At 35.8% G+C, this 16616-nt stretch overlaps 1 protein-coding gene across 1 annotated transcript in view; it reads left to right on the top strand.

Moving 5' to 3' along the window:
- The window catches only part of FAM155A (family with sequence similarity 155 member A), a 465216-nt gene that overhangs the window by 269196 nt on the left and 179404 nt on the right, over positions 1-16616 (top strand). The window lies entirely within an intron of this gene.

Raw genomic sequence — 16616 nt, 5'->3', positions numbered from 1 at the left:
CAGCCTCTAATTTGTCATCCAAATTCCATTCATTCTTTTATTGTTTAAAGAGTTGTTTTTGGTTTTGCCTTGGAAGTGATTCTCCTCCACTGATGACTTAGTGCAAGACATCTTGCCTTATGTGCGGCGTTGCGCTACTGGCGGGCCGCTCATGACTCTTGGCCGAATGAAAAGGAAGACACCGGACAAATGTTTCCTAGGGATGAGGGCCCCGAATGAGGCTCGGGAAACCTCTTTTATTAGGTATAAACAAAGAAAGGGCGTACACAATGACATCAGAAGGCACATGATTAACCAGGTCCGATACAATGTTACAGCATACAACAAGGCACAAAAGTGTGGATTCGGGCATGGAGTGATTCTTTAGGGATGAAGGCAGTCCCAGATGATGTTTGAAAATGCATCACGTGGTGTGATTGTGTAATGATGTCCCATTTCCGTGTAGGTGCTTCAGGCAGCTGTGCTGCCCTGCACGTAGGCATTTCAATAATCCCAACACTTATGTCTTTTATTCTAGATAGCTGCCACTTGCTGAAAGAAACCTTGATGTTTTTAACAAGGCCACTAGCAGTGAAAGATACCTTTCAACAATGGAAACATTTTTTGGATCTGTTTAAGGTCAGACTGATCAGAAAATCTGGAATTTCTCAAGGCTTTGCAGAAACTCATACAACATCCTTTTTCCTGTCATTTGACTTTTATGTTATGTATATCCCTAACTTTCAAAATGGGCACATTTATATACTTCCTGCAAGTCTATTTCATTCCTTATAACTCCCTTCTCATGAACATTAGTATAGTATACAGTTATGGTATTGGACAAAGAGCTGGAAGATCTAGGCTGCAGTCTTTTATTTGGTATGGAGACCAGATGATGGCCTTGAGTCATTCATTCTTCTCAGCTACAATCAGTGGGTAGAAAAAGAGCTCCACATGGCTAGGTTGAAGAAGGGTAGCATTCTCTAAAGCAGTGGTTCTCAACCTGTGGGTCGGGACCCCATTTGGGGTCGAACGACCATTTCACGGGGGTCGCCAAACAAGGCTGTCTGCCATTTTCCCCCCTTTTCTTTGGCCACGCCCCTGGCACCCGGTGATGTATAAGTGGTTGGGGGTCACCACAATATGGGGAACTGTATTATGGAGTCGCGGCATTAGAAAGGTTGAGAACCACTGTTCTAAAGGTCTGTGCTCATAGGTCTGAGCTCACAAGCATTTGATGAATATTCACACATAGTTTGTACAACAATTTTTTTTTCATTTTTGATGGAAGGTAATCCTTTCTTTCTATTTCAAGGTGATGCTTATTATGGCCATATCAATGAAAAACAATATATTTCTCTTTAGGCACAGAGCCTGAATAATTTAATTAATGCAGTTTCACATTAGCATAGAAAACTGTAATTATATTCAAGCATTTCTTAAATTTAGTATAACACTCATTTGTTTGTATCATCTGTTATTTTACTTGCCTTGGTCACTAAACACAAAACAAAACAATACTTAAAAGTGACTTCTAGCATGTATTCTTCAGAAGTGTATGCAGCTTTGATCAGATCAGAGAGAATTATGCAGAAACACCGGGAAACTTTACAAAGAATGTTTTTATTTCATTGAAACTCTCTTTGAGGAGTTACTTCTAAATATATCCCTTTAAATATAGAGAGTGGGAAAAGTTATTAGAAAATAATTTTAATATGCACAAATCATGGCATGTTACTGGGAGTTTCTCTAATATCTAGTCAAGGGAAGGCTCATAGAGTCTAAATATTTTGTTTCATTTTAAATCCTTTTGTGTAAATTATAGCTGAACACTTGTCTTAAAATACATTCATATGTAGCTGACTTCACAAGTGCAGTACTGTTTTCATATCTAATCAGACGCAGGAAGTCAACAAGAGCAACAAGTTATATTAATTTATTTGGATTAGTTTTACCTAGTTGGTTTTATCATCTGAAAGATAAAATATCTGATCAAAATTAACATTAGGACGAGATAATGATTTAGAATGGAATTTTGTTTATTAATATTTACTGTCAGGTAAAATTTAATCAAGCATGATGTGGTACAGTTTTGTGGTTATTTTTTGAATTCAGGAGATGCAAGAAGCTGTGAAATTTAATGTTGCTTCCTACAGCTTAATTTTATGATATGGTTTGTATAACTGCAGTTATTGCACTTGTATCTATAAATTATATTGCATACTATAATGTTTGAGAAAATCTTATTGTACAAGTAAATACTAAGTACATCTTGGAAGAAGTGTATAACCCTTTCCAAAGTGTTATTAGGAATGTCATTAAACTCCAGCTTACCTTTTACACCTATTTTATTCTGATTTTATTCATCAGGAAGGAAATACGCTATCATCCAAAATTAAAAGAAAAGCGCATGGAAGCTAAGGTTTTTAACTGAATATGAGATCAAAAATTTGTTGAACTATGAAGCTCATAGTCATGTTTCAAAACTGTGAAACGTCATGTTTCAAAACTGTGAACTATTATGTGGGGTTGCTGTAAAGTTATTTTTATTTACTTGCATTAGGGCTACCAGATTAAATAACAATTAAAAAAACAAATATGGACCAGGTGGTTATGCAGATTTTTGCATAGCTCTATTAATATGTTATATTCTAAAACAAACCAAAATCTTAAGATGGAAGAAACTAATTTTACATATATAGTAAAATCAAACCCATAAAATGCGTTAAGCAACAATTTAAAAAACCAGTTACATCGGTTTTAACATCAATAGATACAAGAAGTCCTAAATTCTCTTCTCCCAAAACAGGCACAGAAAACGTCATATGAGAAGGATGCGGTTAACTTATTTCAATAGATGATGAGATGCAAACATAAGAAATACAATATTATAATTTTTCAAAGACAGTCAAACTTACTTTTTCGAACTACCTGAATTCTCGGAACAAGAACTCATACCTTGATGTCGCTATAACAGTTTGTTTTCTGGCTATAAGATACAGAAACATGGGAAATATTTTCTGAGAAGATTAATCCTCAAGTGAATATTTTCAACAGAGCCAGTCAAAACTTTGAGCAGAAAATCATTTTAAGTCTATATTGCCAAAGAAATTATATGCAGTCCATTACTATCCCAATGTATTAGTTGCCAAATGTTGTTCAAGCCAGCAAATGAATAATTATATTAGACTTGTAACTCAAAGCATTAAAGTTATACAATTAAAGGTTATTTACCTAACAATTCCCATTTAAAAGTTGTATAAGTAATTTTAGTAACCATGCCTTAAGATTGTATTATTTTGTCATGAAATAAGATTTAGGATTAATTTTCAAATCCTAGATTAATTTTTAAATTTAAGGTATGATTCTAAGAAACAAGCTGTATTAAGTGGGCTTACTTAAGCAAGGGCTGGTCTCCATGACCTCAATAGCCCGTCCAATTGTATTATTCTGGGATTGTAGCTTTCAGCTTACATATATATCTTTTATTTTGATAACAGGAATTTTGCTCAATGACAAATATAATCTTGCTATACAGGTAGTTCTTGATTTACAACAGTTCATTTAGTGACAGTTTGAGGTTACAACGGAATTGAAAAAAATGATTTATAACCATTTTTCACACTTATGACCATTGCAGCATCCCCATGGCCATGTGTTTTACATTCATGCTTGATAACTGGTTCATATTTATGACAGTTGCAGTGACCCTAGGGCATATGACCATCTTTTGTGACCTTCTGATAAGCAAAGTCAATGGGGAAACCAGATTCACTTAACAACTGTATTATTAATTTAATAACTTCAGTGATTCACTTAACAAATGGGGCAAGAAAAGTCATAAAATGGGACAAAACTCACTTAACAAATTTCTCATTTAGCAACATAAATTCGGGCCTTAGTTATGGCTTGTGCTTGGTTTCCTGAGCTAGGAATATCTTGAATACTTTTACAGAAATACAAAATATATACTGCTCAAAAAAATAAAGGGAACACATCCTATAAGGAATCCTATAGGATGTGTTCCCTTTATTTTTTTGAGCAGTATATTAACTAATAAGTAAAGAGAATTTAAGATACATAGGCAATGCTAATACTTTTGCCCCAAACTACAATATATTATTTGATTGTGTGCCATTAAGTTGTTGACAATTTTTTGTGATCACATACTATAGATAGATTTTGTCCATGATGATCTGTGTCTTTCAGATCTTTCAGTAGTGTATCCATCACCACTGTAATAAAGTCTATCCACTTGCTCCTGGTCATCTCTTCCTCTTTTTCCTTCCTCCCTTCCCATTAGGAAGCATTGGAGCCTTCTCCAGATCTTTGCTTAATGAAGTTGGATAATCTGAGCCTGTGGTTTGAGAGAGAACTCTAGATTCCCTATTCTTCATTTAAGAATAGTGACTCCACTAGTTGTTTGAATTCTCTTATTACTATATTTTCCTACTTTTAAAAATTAATTTGTTACAGATCTGATTTTGTTGTTCTTTGTTACCTTATATTTTGCTCCTTTGATTGCTTACAGTTAGTCCTCAACTTATGACGCAATTGAGACCAGAATGATGGTTGTAAGTCATGGCAATCATTAAGTAAGGTGCCCATGTGATTACCTCGTTTAATGACCACAATATCTGCTTTCCCCATTGCCATCATTAAGTGCAACATAGGGTGCTTCACGGGGTGGTGGAAGCCCTGGGAGGCCTGATGGAGACCAGGCCCATACTGCAACCTTCATAGCTCAGATGTGTGGCTTGTCCTGGATCTCCCAGAGCCTTGCCAACCATCTGACGCATCACTTGCACAGCTTCCCACCCTACTGGATCCCATACTGTTGTGGCTGCTTCCAAAATGGCACCCACTTCCACGATGGCACCATGCAGCCTCTGTATAGGAAGGCCATGTGACGTATTGGTTCTCTCGTTGGGGAAGGTGATCTTAGCTCTGGTATTTTACTAGATGTGTTCCCACATGTGCCAGTCATCATAATGGGACATACTGGAAAAATAGTTAGTTTAGAATTTCAGCGAGAAACTTTATTTTCATCCCTAGCAGATGAGCAATTTGGATATCTCCAAGGTTTATTAGAAATTTATGTTTAGTTTTCATTGCATGAATTTGTATTTCTTTAAATTGTCTAAAGTTACTTGCTTATTTATAGAATTTAAAATGTTTATTTGCCTTCTCCCCCACTACTCAAAATTTCAATTATAAATCTCTTATGTGAGCAGACTATAGTGAATTAACATGATTAATGGCAAGTACTGATTAAATAGGAAGAGCCATTCAGCTTATTCTTTCTCACAAGAGAAGGTGGCAAAGTATAAATCTCTTCATGACAGAGTCCTTTCAGTAATAGAATAGGAAAGACAATAATAGAATACTTTCAAGCTAACAGTTCTTTAAAATTACTAATTAGAAAAAAATAATGGAGGTAATTTTCAGAATCATCAATCACACAGTACTTCTAAAACAAACATCTGTAAATACTTTGTAAGGGGGGGAATAGCAACAAATTTCAAAGGGGTGGAGGAGAATGAGAATGAAAGCACTTTGTTCAGAAAACGGTACGTTGCTTCTTTTCTAGAATATTTTTTCCCTAAATAATGTTATGAATTGGATTAATTTATTTAAAGAATAGTGATAATGTTTAAAGATGTTTTAGAAAAAAGCAAATGGTGTCATTTGCTTACCCATTGGCATCAATTGCATCTTTGGAAAACTCAGGGTGGGGATAGAATAATATGTTACGGAAAGTTCTTGTCTTGTAATGACTGTCTTCACAGGGAAATCTGCATAGAAATCTGCATTAGAAGCTTAGTTTTCAAAGACTTCCTGAAATATCCTGATAAACAGTGGAAAAAGAATGGAAGTTAGATTTGAAAAGATGGGGATCAAGTTGGAACTAAAGATATCTGGGTGAATGGCTGGTCAGATACAGCTGTGACAGAAACAGGCAGTGAAGTACTTTGTGAAAGAAGAGAATATTTTTCATAAAGGACAAGTTAGAATATGTAGATACAGTTGGAAGAGTCAAGTCTAATGCCATCAATTCACTTTTCCAGGAGTGGGTTAGCTGTGCATCTAGTAATAGATTGCTCCTGACTGTCAAGTATAATCAATACTCACAAATAGACTTACTCTTTAGATAACTTTTGACTCTAAGCACTGGTGATGGGGAGATTGGTTGGCTATAAATGAAATCTGGGATGCCTCACATTCTACTCCTGAATCTGAGGATGAATGAATGGCGTTTTAGGGAACATGGAGATAAAAAATATCCAATTTACAGAATAAATGATTCTAAGTTATCATCACTATCAGATTTCTTAATAAAAGGTTTTACTGAAGAAGCTACCACTTAGATTTTTTAATGAAGTGCAGTTGGACATAAACTTCTCCCCCCCCCCTCTTACTCTCCTAAAAAAGACAGAATGTATCTTTGGGGCAAACTAAAAAATGGTCTCCTATGTATAGAGACAGGGAAACAACTGTTCTCTGCTTTCTCCTTGTTTTAAACAAATTTCTGTGTGATATTTGTGCAGAAGAAAGATAGCTGGAGAACAATTCCACAATGGTGGGTAAAGTTGATTTGCATCATCATATAAAAGAGTGGAGCTTTACAGAGTAAATGTAAAAAAAATAGTTTTTAAATGTAATGGATCTTTTGAATTAAAACTGCTTATCTGCCTTTTCTAACAATATAGGATAATACAATAATGCTTTTTTTCCTATGCTGATTCAACTCAAGGAGATGCATAAACAAATATATTTCTGTAGCATGATTGTGCGGTGCTTTGTAATTCCAAGGCAAAAGGTCACTTTATAGCATCTCTTGACATGTACATAATATCTTTCTGTAACCAGACACACGTTTTCTTGGAATTAATTAAAAATATTAGTTGAACAAAGTCACATGAGAATACCAAACAGCATGAGACTGTGCTTCAGTCTGATGTTTTGTAAAATTTGAAGCAAAAACATCAATACTACATGTGATTTCAAGAGAGGATGCCAGCATCTTCCAAGATTTGGCAATCATGCAAATTTTGGACAAAGTTGTTATTACTTATTTTGGGCTGCCAGGGACTTACTGCAAAGTCCTTGCAAACTTTCAGCATCCCATGCTACAACTTGGGGCTATTGTCTTAGACCAGAGCTCCCCAACCTTTCTAGTTTGGTGGCCAGAAGGAAAGGGAGAACAGGAAAATGTGTGGTTGTGTGGCAGGCATGTGTGCATGTGCAAATAGGTGCGTGCATGGCAGTGGCACTAGCGCTTGCACATGCATAAGTGGGCTGCGTGCACCCATGGTGGTATGCTGGCACCTGCGCGCATGTGCAAATGGGCTGCTAGGCTCATGTGATGCTGGTGCTAGCATATTCATGCATGCTCAAATGGGCCCGCTAGCACCCACGCAGCAGCACTACCATGATGTAGGGGGCTCGCCAGCTATTCCTGTGGCCTTGTGGCCAACAGGCCATGGTCGGTACCGGGCTACGGACTATAGGTTGGGGAGCTCAGTCTTAGACCATTGGCTAAGGTCAGAAAGTTGGTCTTGATTTTATTGCACATGGTTTATTTGACAATCTTGAACAATTTAAGGCACTTTTTCATGTCTTGTCTATGACAACATTAAAAAAATTGTATTCATTTGATAGTTGTACTGTTTTTATATATCAGATCTAAAACATTTTTTTCTTATTCTCAAATCTTCATGCTAGAAACATGCATGCAATATGTTCTCTGTGAATGTATTGTATGACTTACTGCATACAGTGATGTATTACAAAAGATGAAAGAGTTAAATCACTATATCTTTTTCAGAGTGTGTGTGGTACAGAACTATGAAGTTTCACTGAAAGATGATTTTGTTTTCTGCAGATCTCTTAATGAGCTTTGGTAAAAATCCAGTTCCTCAGCAAGATCCTTGCATTTTCAAATTGTGTCTGATTATGAGGAACATTTTGATGGTTGGGAAAATAACTTCTCTCCAGGTTACATCACTCCTGCAGTGGGGTTTGTTTTAGTTTGCCCAGATTTAAGATTATATTGGAGAGATAATAAAACAGCGTAAATGCTATAGTATCTATAACTTCTTATATGTTCATTAACTTAGACCACATGACTTTACATTTTTAAAGATTGTTGTCATGAAGAAAAATTAAATGAAAAACAGGATAAATGCTAGATTTTAGAATTACTTAAACCCATACTCTTTGGAGGTATGTTGCCTACCCAGAAAAACATAATAAAGAATTATAAAGATAAACTGGTGCATAAAGACCACCCTGGGAACGAAATGGGGTGGTGGAAGAATTTTATGAGGAACTTTATAAATAGGCAAGTTTGTGGTAAGAACTAGAATATTATCTATAATAATAGATACAATACAGTATACAAATTGTGTGTACTGATCAAAACCAGTTATCCAGTTATCGACCCTAAGGATTACTTAAGATAATTTCTCCTGAATTTAAAATTTTAAAAGTAAATTTAAAGTAAAAGTAAAAAGTAAATTTAAAAAATAAATTTAAAATTTACTTTCAGAAATTATTGATGGTGCTGGTTGTTGTGATTGAGCAATGTTCAAGTTCTAATAAGGTTATTGATTCTAGTTTAACATAGATTTTTACTGTTTTATGAAATTTGTATATAATTGAATTATGCCTCCAAACAACTCATAGGTATCAACATCCAGCTCAAGAATCCAAATAAAACTCCCAAGTTCATTCTGTTTCTGAAAATCTAACTGTTTATTGAATACACTGCATGGTTTTGTCAAAGCAAAACTAACTCTGAGATTCCAACACCAATTTTCCCAGCCAAACCCCCAACATCTTATGTAATTGATATCAACAATCCCATTTTGTTATGGGAACCATCTGTTTCAAATCCACACCTGTTCTGGTGTCCTTGACAAGGCTTCAAGATCTCATGGTCTTCAGCTGAATCGAAGAGGTTTCGTTTCCCTATTTAACCCACTGCCAAAATTTAATACTTGACAATAGGGACAAAACCAACAATAATGGTTCAATATTTAACATCATAAAAACATAATTATAGTGAAAATCACATCCCAAAAGCTTTCCAGAAGGCTTTTACAGTCTTCAGAAAGCCATTACCGGGGGGGGGGGGGGGGGGGGGGAGTCTAATTTCTAGAGGGAGGCTGCTTCATGATTAAAAAAATATTCTAGTCTCAGCCCTTCCTTATCATATGAAAATGGGATATGATAAGGAAGGGCTGAGACTAGAATACCTTTTTAATCATGAAGCAGACTCCCTCTAGAGATATTTCTGTTTCTGTTTGACTGGACTTGTTATACTGTTTTATGTATAAACAAGATCAGATTACATAATGCAGCTGCCAAGAGTGTCCTTAGCTGATACACAAAATTCATTTAATCCATTTATAGCTTAAAAAATTCTTATTTATTCATTTCCCCCTAATTGTTTATACTGCGCTCATTTTAAATGCAATTAGAAAAACATCCAATTACTTATGCCATTCTAGAATGCTCTTTTTTTAAAAAAAAATACCGAGCATTCTAATTCCAGATGTACTTTTGATTCTAAAAAGACCAGGAAAGAGAGAAAAATAATTTGGTATTCTAAGTTTTGTAGAGAACATTCTTTGCATCATCTGTGTCTAGTGATTTCCCTTTCTGTTCACAACCTGCTGTGTATTTAATTGGATTCACTCACTGTGAGATTGTTCCCATATAAAGTTTGTCTCTATAGGTATCCTGTGAGAAAAGCTTAAACTGGAATTGATTCTCTAGGAACATAATTCAAAAGAAATGTTCAAGTGTATCATAAAATTGCTGATGAGTTTTGTTCACACAATTATTCTTTTTGGAGACCAGTTTTAGGAGAAATGTTTCCTTTTACTGTATACAGTCTTATGAGTGATTCCAAAATTTTCATAGGAACATCCATTGTGAATTGACTACACTCAGTTTCTGAATTAGAAAATAAATATTTAACTTCCAGGTTTCTATTACAAAAAGCAGTACTTAATGTACTTTCAATACATTAAAAAACCTGTAATTTATTTTAAAGGACCATCTAGCACTCCTAAGTTTTGATGAAGACAAATAACTATGTTTTCAGAAATTTAAAAAGAAATTTAAAAGGAGAATTCTGATTTATAGTGTATATACTTGTCTCACAATCACCTCTGAAGACAAAATTTATTTTATTTGAAAAATCAGTTTAATTAACGTTGATAAATGGACAAAGAAATTGTGCCATGAGAAATGATGTCACTTCAAAAAACATTTGTCAGCTGATTTCATTGACACTAATAATGCCATGTACAACCTTGTACTTTCATAAGATGTTGAAATACTGTATATAAATAAAATTCCAAGTGACATAGTTCCTGCCCGCAAATATCATGTAAGAGGCATCATACATAATATAAATATAAACTATTTTTTTTCATTGGAAGCTGCCCAAAGTTTGTTATAATATGGGCAGCTATATAAAGATTTTAACTAATTTAAGATAAATAAAAAAGAAGCTTCCTGTGGGGCATGGCAAACTGATGTCCTGCAGATAGCAGGAGACATTATGGCAGAAGATTGTGTGGACTGCCAAAATCTCTCCAGAGAAAGGTGAGATCTGGCCCATATGTACTACAGACAGCTATTTTTTTGTATGAGGAAGCAGCAGAAACTGACATGTTGTGGTTTCTTGCAAACTGTTGCGGGATTCCTATGAGCTCAGAGCTGTTTAATACAACCTTTACATAACCTCAAAATTTGACCAAATCTCACTTTTTCATCACTTTGGAGTTTACTTTTTTTTCTTTTGCTTTTTGAAGACTGAGAACCTTTAGAATGGGGAGAAGAAAGAGGGAAATCGGCTGAGTTGGCCAGGCACTGAAGTGCCACTGAAAAAAGTGGAGTCTGTGTGCACACCTGCCCTCACCCTGCATCTGCCATACTCTCCATGGTGCACTGCAGCTGATCCGAGGCAGCTGGCCAGGAACCAAAGCACCACTGAAAACAGCAGAGTCTGTGTGTGCATCTGCCTTGCCCACATCAGCCATGCTCTCCATGGTATGCTGCAGCTGATCTGAAATGGCCAACCAGGCACTGAAGCGTTGCTGAAAACAGCAGAGTCTGTGCATGCCTGCTACACGCTCACCCATCAGCCATGCTCTCCACACCTCGGATCATCTGCAGCACACTGCCAAACTGGTGCGGACCGGCTGAATCCCACCACTGAAAATATGTACCCAACCATCCTGATTATTGTCAATAAACCTAATTCAATCCATACCAAAGCAGCGTATTCTATACCATTCTGTAGTTAGAGTATCCAGTAGAAGAGGAAATATATAAAAAGTGCCTTTTAATAAGTTCAACAAGACATAATTAATTTCTACATGCATTCCTACATAAATGGAAGAAATTTAACAAATTAAAATAATTATGATTTTTAAAAACAGTAGGTTATTCAACACAAATTTCAGAGCACAGTGTATAAAAATAATAGAAATGATGGTGATGATAATAATAATAATTCTTATAATAAGACATGGTTGCTAGTCAATGCTGATAGACTGGGAGAGGTTAATATCAAGAGAGGAATCATTCAAAGAGGCTCACATTCACCACTACTATATATCATTGCATTGATTCCTCTATCAATAATAACTCAGGCCATGGCTATCAAACATCAAAAACATCTTCCAGACTATCCCACCTCCTTTACATGGATGAACTGAAGCTATTTGGAAAAACACTATTTGAAATAGAATCACTGCTCAGCACTGTCCATATATATCCAAGATATTGCAGTGGAGCTTGGACTGGACAAATGTGCCATGTGGGGTAAAGCCTGACCATTTTCAGGTACAGTGAAATTTGCATTTTAAGTCTTCCCATTGTAATATATGGAAATGATCCATATCAAGAACACCTCCAACTACCAGTTTAAATGAAGCAGTAGATATCTAAATATTATACATGCTGATGTTGGAAAAAGAAAACTGTTGCAGGCAGTACCAAAAAGTCACAGTGTAGATTGAACTCTTTTTCAACAATACTCTATTCCATGGGAGTCAAACTTGCCACATCACGTTACGTGTCCTGACATAGTGCGACTTTTTTTTGCATTGCTGAAGCTGGGGTGAGCGTGACCTCTGTATGATGCAACCAGCCCACGGGCCGGAAGTTTGACACCCCTGCTCTATGCCATTCCTTGACTTTTCTCTCCATACAATATTGTATAATTCAGGCTCTATTCTTTTTATTTCCCTGCCATTTCTTTTTAATTATTTTTGTATGACTACAAATTCTGAGGTTTCCATAAGCCCTAGAAATTTTTGTATTGACAGAATGCTACTCATTTTATCTTTTATCTTCAAAGTTCAGGAAAAACGAGGAATGATAACTATGGTAGTAGAAAATGGATAGGTATCCAAAGTATATACTGAGAACTCACAACCATATTTATAATAAAGTAAATAAAAAAAATCTTAACATATTAGAATTTTAGATAAATTAGGCAGTCATGTTTGTTCAGGACAGAAACAGAAACAGAAACATCTAATTACCTAATAGTCATCCTTTTTTTTATGAAAGTGGTAATTGTGCTTATTGAAACATCCCAGTATGATCCTGGATACATATGTTTACAATTACATTTCAAATATTTTAAAAAAGTGTTGTCAGGTTAAATCAAAATAATGGTCTGATATATGCATTTAATAATTCAGGATAACTTCAACTTGAAGATGATAAAAAAGTGCTTGGGGACATTGCAAACCAATGGTTTTGGATATATAGATGTACAAATAAATCACATTTAAAGCAGCTCATGGACCATTAATTCCATGTAATTCCTGCTTTATTTTTTTTTACAGTTGCCTGTAAAAAGAGTCTGTCCCCAAAGATCTAATAACGCAATATGACATTAAACCATTGCATTGCCATGCTGTCATTGTTCTACTCTTTTTCAAGAAAAAAACAGTAAAATAGGCCTGTAAGCTCTGCTTTCAACTGTTTTGCTGAAACTATTCCACCTGCTCATTAACAGCCTAATAAAAGAAGAAACAATTGAGAAATCCAAAAGAAAAATAAATTGCTTTTAGTAAATTTTAGAAGCTACCTTTCATAAACCAGTCTATCCCTCTCCCTCCCTCTCTCTCTCTCTCTCTCTCTCTCTAATGAACTATAGGTAGTTGTTGACTTACAGCCATAATTGAGCCCAAAATTTCTGTTGCTCAATGAGACATTTGTTATGTGAATTTTGTCCCATTTTACAACCTTTTTTGCCACAGTTGTTAAGCAAATCACTGCACTTGTTAAATTAATAACATGGTTGTTAAGTGAATCTGGCTTCCCCATTGATTTTGCTTGTCAAAAGGTGGCAAAAGATGATCACATGACCCTGGGTCACTGCAACCATCACAAATACATGTCAGTTGCCAAATGTCTGAATTTTGATCATGTGACCATGGGATGTTGCAACGGTTGTTAAGTGTGAGAAATGATCAAATGTCACATTTTTCAGTGCTGTTGTAACTTCGAACAGTCACTAAATGAATGGTTGTTAGTCAAGGACTACCTATAATATCTTGGGTTTGCCTAACATGTGAAATCAAGCTCAGTGTAGTGGTTCAGACATATCTTGTTATATTTGTTCAGCTTGGTGTAGAATGTATGAAAGGTGAATGTAACAAGTATATTTCACAACTTGATACTCCCCCAAATAGTAAGTCTGCAGAGATTCAGCTGTGTTTAGTTTTTTCTTCTCTTTTTAAGATCAAAATTTTGGAGGAGGGCATGGTAATATCCACAGATAGGTTTAGCAATTCAAGGATAGCCATACTTGCACTGACATTTTGATGGCTTGTATATTTCCTGCAGATGCCCCTGGCAGGGAACTGATTTTTTTTCTTAATCTCTTTTGGATTTTGTGCTTGATTAATCATCTAGAAATGGCTTTTTCCTTGTTGATTAAAAGGAAAAATGGAAAATATACTTCAAATATATTTCAAAATATATATCCAAATATATATCCAATTTCAATATTCTTTAATGTGATGGTCTCCAGATATTTGGGAATTATGACTTCCATGAAGTTACGATTCTGGGAGTTTTCAGTTTTGGACTGTGAAAATTTACATGTAATATTGAATTGGATTTTATCTTAGACATATCTCATGTAATGTTTTAAATTACACTATTCTTTCAAACACTAGGTACTTTCATTCTAATAATGTTCACTTAGTAATATAATTTCTTTCTTGCTGCAAGATATTTACCATTAATGAACTTCAGATCTGATTACTTTCCTTTCCAATTAGAGGCATTTCCAAAGAAACCATTTCATCTTCAATTTAAGAAATATATTAGTTGGAAGATACCAGCTCTCTCTTTAAAGCATCTTTCAAATGTGGGAAATGGAATTAGATTTGGAATAATGGCAGGGGGGGAGAAGCTAGCTGGTGAAACTTCACTGAATTCAAAATATGGTCTACACTCTCCATCTCAGAAATCTTTTTAATTGTGGAAAGTAAACATAGATTATTGAGAAACAAAAATAAAGATAACATAGAAGGCCCTTAAACTCTCCTAATAAAACTGGATATTCCAGAAAAAATGGTCCAAATTGAGTAGTTCTTCCTACTTTCCTGGCCAGGAGCTATGCTGTTTAGGTCACAGACATGTCAAACCCGTGACATCGCGCAACGTATCGGGACGGTTTTACCATTGCCGGCAATGGGGTGGGCGTGGCTTCTGCATGACACATCTGACCCATGGGCCAGCAGTTTGACACTCCTGGTTTAGGATGTCTATGCAGAATTCTGGATTTAAAGGCAAAAAGGTGCATCTGCAACTCCCAAAAGCTATCTTTTCCTAAGATTTTTATTCCTCCACATGCTCCAAAAGACCTCATTATCTTTGGAAACTAAAACATGGTATGACCCTAGTCAGATCTTTCTGCCCATCTGTGAATGAAGTGTTTCTTGGTGAAAAAAAAAATCACCTAGTAAAGTCTCTAGAGACAGATAGACAGAATATAAAGATCAAAGTTTAGACATACTTTGGTAGCCAAAAAGTAATGGAAAGAAGAACCTTTCTAATTGTTATTAGAAATATCATATTTGCTTCCTTGTTCCTGTAAGAAATATTTTAATAAAGAATACCTGCAACTATAGGCAGTCCTTGCTTAACAATCATGATTATTAATTGGATGCAAATTTTCCATTGCTAAGTGAAGTGGTCATTAGGTGAAACATCACATGACCACACCACTTAGTGATGGCCATTCTGGAAGTCCCAGTGGCAGTTGTTCGATAAGGACCGTCCTATCATTAAGCAAGGACCTCGCATGTCTCCTGCCTATTGTGTTTGCCTCTGCTTAAACTTCACGTTAGGCTCCAAACCAAGAATAACACATGGCAATTCTTCCAAGCTGAGTTCTTTTTTGTTTTATACTTTACAGCCAAAATCTAGCCATGCTGAAGACTATTATCTGCATCTACAATATATTCTGTGAACTATTAGGGAGACTCTGTCTCTTTTTGTCACACATAATCCTTGGGCTTAGTTCCCTTTTACTCCTCTGGTATATACCCCTAGTGATCCACCTTCTCACTGCATCTCATCACCCCTCATCTGCCTATGTCCCTCTCCATCTCTGCCCTGTTAGCTGCCTAACACCCCACTGCTGCTCCTGCTTTCACCATCTTATTCCCCCCTCTGCTTATAAGGCACACCCATCCAAGGCAACTGGTACCCTTCACAATGCCTCTGTGACACTATGTCTCAGCCAGTTGTGCTTTGTCTTCAGTGGAAGGAAGAAAATGGTGATGGTCTGCTGGGGGCAGCAGGGATACTGAGGGTAGGGTGGCAGGGTAGCACATCACAGGGCAGTGCCAAAGACAGGGTGGCAGGGCAGGTGGTGGAATATAGAGGGCAGAGATGAGGGGTAGGTGGGGTGGGTAGAGTTGAAATACACATAGGGTCCTTGAATGTTGATTATGTGGCCATGGGGCAGATGCAACTGCTTTAACTTTGAGGATTGGACATAATAACCATTCAATCAATGCTATTATAAAATTTGAATGGTTGCTGAATGAATGGTCATTCATACAGAGAACTATCTGTATATTTTCTGAAAACACCGAAACATTAGCTAATCTGTACATTTGTTTTATTTGGACACTATTTAAGTTAACACTCAATAAGTTTATCATGACTATGAAATCACACAGATTTTTGTCTTAGTTGGGGGGAAAGAGCCATTTAGAAGAGAAAACTTATTTTGAGAGAAGAGTAAAAGAACAAAAGTAACTCCTTGGCACAGCTTGTCTTCATCTGTGCTAATATTTCTTTATACATGTAATTTTGAAAAGATCAAGATTTCTAAAATGAAGTTAAGACCAGGAAGCCCCAGTAATTAAATTCTTGGCTATTGAGTGTTAACCAAATTAATCAGGAACTGCTATACACTAATGATAAAATTAAGTCGTGATTAACCATCAATTATATCAATGAATTCTTTGTTCATTGTAATAATTCTGAAAGGTCTCAGGTGCTGTAGATTTTACTGATTTATTACAATAAGAAATATGATTCTGAGATCATATTCTTTTTCAGCCCATTTATGGAAT

Source organism: Crotalus tigris, unplaced genomic scaffold, assembly GCF_016545835.1.
Source record: "Crotalus tigris isolate CLP2741 ecotype Arizona unplaced genomic scaffold, ASM1654583v1 scf7180000024343.1644824, whole genome shotgun sequence".
NCBI classification, from domain to species: Eukaryota; Metazoa; Chordata; class Lepidosauria; order Squamata; family Viperidae; genus Crotalus; species Crotalus tigris.
Note: the sequence above shows the minus strand (reverse complement) of the source record. Positions and strands in the feature narration are given on the sequence as shown.